Below are 6,845 nucleotides of genomic sequence, written 5' to 3'. Positions count from 1 at the left end.
AAAAAAAAAAAAAAAAAAAAAAAAAAAGATATTTCCTTCATCTACTATCCGACAGAGAACGTAATAGCTAAGTGAAGTGAACAAGCAAAGTATTCAGCTATTATTAAATGGCTTAAGAGCCTTACGAAGTCAACAATATAACACAGTAGAATCAAAAATGAAAACAAAGGCAGAAAGATCCCTCAACTTGGGGGTGCTCTAATTCCACTTTTCTACAAGGTACAAAGTATGTGGATGTCAACTCATGAATACTATAAACACATGTGTTGAGATGGCAGGAGCCTGAGAAACAGGCAGAGGCAGGTATGTGCTGGAAGATCTAAAGGCTTGATGGAGAGAAGTGGGTGGAAGGAAGAAGGGAGGCGGTGCAGGGCAAAGTAGGACAGGTGCCCTCAGGGCAGAAGGGAGTCACTGGGCTGGAAGCAAGAAGTCTACTGCCAGGCAGATAGGTGGGAGGAGCCAGACAGAAAGTGAATCTGGAGATATGGTTAAAACACTGTACTGGAAAAGCTCATTCAGACACATTCAGACACCAAAGTCTTGCAGGCAAAAGTAATGTGTGGGGTAGAATAGGAAGCAGAAGGGAGCCTAACACAGTGGCTGATGCCGTTGTGGTATTGGGGAGGCCGAGGTTGGGGGATCACTTGAGCTCAGGAGTTCCAGACCAGTCTGGGTGACATGGCAAGACCTCATCTCTACAAAATACACAAAAACCACTCAGCTGCGTTGTGTGCATCCGTGATTCCAGCTATTCAAGAGGCTGAGACCGGAGGATGCCCTGAGCCAGGGAGGCAGAGGTTGCAGTGAGCCAAGATTGTGCCACTGCACTCCAGCCTGGGTGACAGAATGAAACCCTGCCTCAAGGGGGGAAAAAAAAAGGAGCAGGAGCATCTGTGGGACAGAGAAACATGAAGAAACTTCAGAAAGGAAAGGATAGGAAGATGAAAGGGATACTTCGCAAAGGTGGACTAGGAGGTCAAGGCCGGCCCAAGAGGCAGAACAGGTGCAGGGAGAGCCACTGGGTGCTGGGAGCCTGAGTGGGCTCACTGCACTGATAGGTCTCAACTTGCCTTTACTTCAGTTATGATATTTTTTAATTTTAGATTTTGATAATAAAAGTGCAATTCTGTTACATGGATATATTGTGTAGTTGTGAAGTCTGGGCTTTTAGTGTCCCCATGACCTGAATCATGTACATTGTGCCCAACAGGTAATTTCTCATCCCTCGCCGCCCTCCCTTCCTCCCACCTTTGGACTGTCCAATGTCTATTATACCATTCTAAATGTCCACATGTACACACTGTTTAGTTCCACTTTATTCAAATTATCTTAGAGAAAGCAACAGTGAATCTAATAAATTAAGAAGTAGGGGGCTTCCTGAGCTTTCCCCTGACCTCTCCACCACTCCTTGATCTAGGCACATTCTGGGAAAGATCCCAGCATGGAAAGCCCTGATTGCTACGGTTGCAGCCAAATGTTGAATGAGACAGGGTACAGAAAAGGACTTTGAAAACCATAAGGCACACTATAAATATTGGGCACTGTTATTCACTGAATCCCTCTGGCAAATAAGATGAAGACCACAGCTACAGTCACAAGGCAAGGAACAGCTGTCAAATACAGAAATTGTATCTATTCCAAATCAAGATACCCCTAACTAGAAATTCCAGTAATTTGAGGGCCAGGCACAGTGGCTCTTGCCTGTAATCCCAGCACTTTGGGAGGCCAAGACAGGCAGATCACTTGAGGTCAGGAGTTCGAGACCAGCCTGGCCAACGTGGCGAAATCCCGTCACTACTAAAAATACAAAAAGTAGCCGCTCATGGTGACGCATGCCTGTAAACCCAGCTACTCAGGAGGCTGAGGCACGAGAATTGCTTGGAACTGGGAGGTGGAAACTGCAGTGAGATTGCGCCACTGCATTCTAGCGTGGGTGACAGAGCGAGACTCCATCTCAAAACAAAACAAAAAAACAAAAAGAAATTCCAGTAATTTGAGAGGACATGATGCTTGGTATGTTTCCTGTCAAATACGTCTCAACATTTAAAAATCCTACCTGAGGCATAATATGGGGCTCTTAATAAACTACTGCACACATTTATTAAAACTTAAGTCCTCATCTAGTGTATTTCTCCAAGGAAGTTTTGACACATTGCAGATCTTAACTAATTAGGTAAATTCCATTCCATTCAATCACTCATTGAGTGACTTCCAAGTGCAAGGTAGTGTGCTAGCTGCTATGGGGGTTGCCGAGATGTGCGAAAAGGCCCAGCCTTCCAGTAGCTTGGCCAATTAATCTTCTCAGTTTCCATTTCAGATCAAGGAAGCTGCATCTCCTTTCACAAATGTAAGAGAAAGCAATCTTTATTTTAGGTTATTAACCTACAACCTGGGAAATACATTTTCTAGCGACATAGTTAATAAAAAAGCAAAGAAACTTCTTAATACCTGGTGACTGCAGACACTGTTGTGTGTTCATTTCTGTTTATCCTAGCCCAGTTGACATCCAATCACTCCTGTCATAATTGCATAACCACAGCATGTCATGTTGTTTCTTGTTGCAACTATAACTTGTAAAATCAGACTTCAGAACCGAGATAGTCAAGCTAAATAATTGCCTACTTTAAAAAATATGTATGTATATAATTTACATGCCAGTTCAGTAAGCTCTTGAATTATGATCTCTGGAAGTCAGAACTGTCACCATTTTTTAAAATATAGTTTCACTGTCGCAATTGTTCTTGTACACAAGCCCTACCCCTGTTTTTGAAGTTTTCTAAGCAGTACTTTATACTGGTCTATTGCAATCTGCTTTTTGTGTTTTGTGGAGAATCCAATTAAGCACGATTTTTATTTACTCCATGCTATGGGACTTTTAAAACTGAGGTCCAAAGAATGGCCAAAGATGTATTTGTTTGCTAAAATCTACTAATAAAAGTATCTTTACACAGTAAAACTGGACAAAAATGGTCAGTGAAACATCTGAAAACCCACCATGTACTTTGCTAGGGTCCTCCCACCCGTGTTATATATCATGTAACCCTTCCCTCACCCTGGGAGGGACGCTTCACTATATTCATTTCCAAAATAATATTTTTAGATGTATCTTTCCATGAAGACTGATTAGCCCAATATCTCTGAGTGAATTCCTACTGACTAGATGCATAAGCTGATTTACATAGTCAATATGTTCCTGAAAAACTGGAGGCAAATCAACTTTTACATACAGATTATTTTCATGTAAACTTGCATTGTAAGATCAGAACTGCCATACCCTCGCTTCTGATAGATAATCAGCACTGTGCTGCTCAGAGCGCTTGCTGGAGCCTGCAGCCTGTCCATGGGTACACACCGGTTCTTAACAACTCTCTGATGAGTTTGGATGATGAGGTACAGAAGGAAACAATTTAAAATTACCTAAAATAAGCAGTGACCACACTCTGAGATATCAGCTAAACATCAGGAGAGAAAAATACACACAAAGTAATGCTCCCTCCTCCCTTTATATTTGGTTTTAAGAAGCTGGAGTAAAACAAAGTATGGTAAGACAGTGATGTCTGACCAATTTCTCTGTTAACTGGCATTCTCCTTCTACCATGTCCCTCCAGAATTACTGTGCTGTTACCCCTTAGTTAGGGCCACCCTCAAAGTAGAGCTGGAAGGAAACTTCAAAGGATACAGAGCTCCAAGACCTCTGTACTGAAACCTGTGAGCTACACATGACGCCTCATTATATGGCTGTAAGTTGCATTGATAAATTCAAATGAAGACAGTCATACTTATCACCTTAGGACTCTTCTGTAAATATGTCACCTTCGTTCTCCTGCCCTATTGGAAGGTGACATGACATTCTCTCTCCCAGCCTTTGGTATCTCCTTCTTCAGACAAAAAAGAAAAAAAGAAAAAAAAAAAAAAACACACCTCATAGAAGAGGGCTGCTTAGAGCCTGGAGCAAGCCACTCAGAATATAAAACTCAAAGCTTGCCTGTTCACAAATACAACACAGTGCTGAGAGATATGATCCACTTGGAAATTGTATCCATAATGGTGCAAACCATCTTCCTCCTTAGCAGGCTTTTTGAATCAGTAGGAGCAAATAGTACCAAAGGTCTTGAATTATGCCCTGTGATTCTTCAAGAAGCTCAAACCCCTTCAGACAGTGGCCTATTAATTCCCAGAAACCCATGTTGAATGATAGAGTGAGATGGGAGGAGGCATACATTTCTAGCCAAGAAAACAAAATTATCAGTTTTCTAAACTCAGAGTTAAATTAAGTTAACCCTGAAGAGGGAAGCTGGAAGAAATTTTAATACTGAAGGATGTGAGACCTCTCTACCACCCAAGGCCATTTTTCTTTGGAAACATATCCCAACTGTGATAAAGCTAGACAACAGAAACACCCCGCCCCTCCTCAGGCACCCACCCACCCAAGAGTTGAGCGCACTGGTCTTTATTGCCCTTTTCAGAAGCCTACAGGACTGTTCTCTGAAGCAGGCTTGCACAGCAGTAAACATTAAGTGACATTCTATTTCAATGATGCATTTGTGATCTGTGAAGTGCCAGTCCCAGCATTGGTTTAACGCCTATAAATACACTCGGTTGTCCTATCACTGGTACTTCCTACTTTGTAAGTAGCAAAATAAAAATAGGTGATCCAATCCAAATTAATTTCCATATCTGACAACTGCATTTCCAAACAGCCAACACGGAACATGTTCTATTGATCCTACAATCCGGCTCTAGACATATGAAAAAGGGGAGAAAAACCCCAAACTCAGCATCTTGAGCTTAAAAGACCCTTCAGAAACATCACCTTCTCTCCACAACAGTGCTGAAGTAGGGCAGGCTCACTCCACCTATGTTTGTTTCTACCCTGGTTCATCCCAATGCTATCAAATTAAAAGGTTATTCCCATTAGGCAGAAGCTGAGCCCATCCCCTTGAATAAGGAGGTAATCATTACATCTGCCTGTGTAACGAACTTGTCATTTCCCCAAACGGGCTGGACAGTCTCCTAACAAAAAAATAAAAAGAAAAAAGTACTCCATGGAATCTGTGGTGTGTCAGCCACCCCTCCCAATATCTGAGTCACACTACGTGTGTCTCTACTGAGGTTCTGGGTGCCCAGGGTGTATCACTTTCAGAGTTGCTTCAGTAACTGAGCTATGGCTGTCTTCCAGCCACAGACAACACAAGCACTATTTTAAAACAATTTTCCTAACCCACAGGCAATGGAAGAGATCCCACAGGTCACCGACTTACTATTGGAAACAAATTATTTCTCTCTCAAACTGTGCTCCCCATCTCTCAGAATTAATGCGTGTTTATGAGGGCGAATTTCTGTCTTTGGCCATGCAACTCTTGGGGCAAAGAGGGCCACCCCAAATTTTACCGACACGACTGAGCCATTCAGACCTTTAGAAGAGAAATGAATGGGTGATGAGAGCCCTTAAGCCAGAACTTCTCTGCCATAAACAATAAGTGGGAAAGGAAAAAAGAAAAACAAAAACAAAAAACCAACCCTCCGTAGAGGGAGGGGGCAGGGTGGATGATCGGGAAAGGACAGTAACCAGCAGACCAAAGGCAGCCGCGGCGGCGGCGGCACTTCGCGAACTGCCTGCAGAGGGGAGGGAAATCTGTTTCGTGTACAATAACCAAGCACCCTCTGGCTGCCTCGCATGGGCAAGAATAATAAATACACCGAGGTGGGCAAGCAGATGCACCGAAACCAGCCACCTCAAAAAGGTCAAAACTTCAGAAACCCCGGGGGTCGCACCACCCACGCAAACACATCAATCAGTCGGAGCGGGAGAAGGAACTCGGACACTTAGCGAAGGAACCTAAATGGTGTTTTTTTTCTTTCAAGCTCTGGCTTGCAAAGTACGGCGGCTACAAGCAAAGCTAGAGGAGAGCAGGAAGGCTGAGGGCGGCGGGGTGCGGGTGGGAAGGGAGGGGTGTCTAACACCAGCCACCCAGGCCTCGGTGTGACGAAAGTCGTCAGCAGCCCCGACCGCATCCCAGCCCCTCCGCCCCGGCCGGCAGACGCCCCTCGCGGCCACCCCACCCCAGCTTCCGTCCCCGGCAGCAGCCCCGGCCCGGGCCCCGCGCCGGCAGCGCCACGACCGCGGCTCCCATCCCTTCCGCGCGGCAGACACCCCGCAGGCCTCCCTCCCTGCCCACCCGGGGATGCCCGGGGAGCCGAGCCGGGGCGGGCTGCACCGCCGGCTCCCCCCGCCCCAGAGCAGGCGATGGCTCCCGCTTACCTTGGGCGCTCGCGGGGGGGCTGAAGGTGGCAAGCCTCCCGCCCCCCGCCCCTGTCCTCCTCGCCGTTTTTCTTCCTCCCTCCTCCTCCTCTTCCTCCTCGTCCCCACAGTGTGTCCGAGGCTCCCGCTCCTCTCCGCCGCTTGGAGTAAGAACCCAAAACCCCGGAGCCGGGCCCGCGTGCGAGCGTGCGGGAGGCGGCGGCGCGCGGCCAGGTCTCCAGTAACTGAGCGCGGCGCGCAGCTCCCAACTAAAGTGTGAAAGAAGCGGCGGCCGCGGCGGCCGCGGCACGGAACGTTCCCCCGGGAGTGGGCAGGGAGCGAGCCGGAGCTGGCGGGGAGCGAGCGAGGGAGGGGAGCTGCTCGCCCAGTCACTCACTCGAGGGGCGGGGGCAGCGGACACTCCCCCACCGCCGGCCCCTCCCCGCGCCCGGCTCCCGCGCGCGCCTCGCTCCCCTCCCCGGGGCGGGGCCTGCGGAGGCCGCCGGGGCGTGGCGCGCAGGGGAGCTGGCTGGGGGCTGCTCGGGCTGCGGGGCGGGAAGCGCGCGGGGGTGTGCGGTTGTGTGTGGTGTGTACGTGTGTGTGT

General features: G+C 47.6%; 1 protein-coding gene across 1 annotated transcript in view; it reads right to left on the bottom strand.

Moving 5' to 3' along the window:
* CUNH1orf21 (chromosome unknown C1orf21 homolog) overlaps positions 1–6,642 on the bottom strand; it is a 229,096-nt gene extending 222,454 nt beyond the window's left edge. Inside the window, exon 1 of the mRNA XM_017524512.2 lies at positions 6,263–6,642. The gene's annotated coding sequence lies outside the window, so the exon portion shown is untranslated. The remainder of the gene's footprint in view (positions 1–6,262) is intronic.
* Between the last annotated feature and the right edge of the window lie 203 nt (positions 6,643–6,845).

The sequence above is a fragment of the Cebus imitator genome, unplaced genomic scaffold (assembly GCF_001604975.1).
Source record: "Cebus imitator isolate Cc_AM_T3 unplaced genomic scaffold, Cebus_imitator-1.0 Scaffold33, whole genome shotgun sequence".
Classification (NCBI taxonomy): Eukaryota; Metazoa; Chordata; class Mammalia; order Primates; family Cebidae; genus Cebus; species Cebus imitator.
This window is presented reverse-complemented; position numbering and strand designations above follow the sequence as displayed.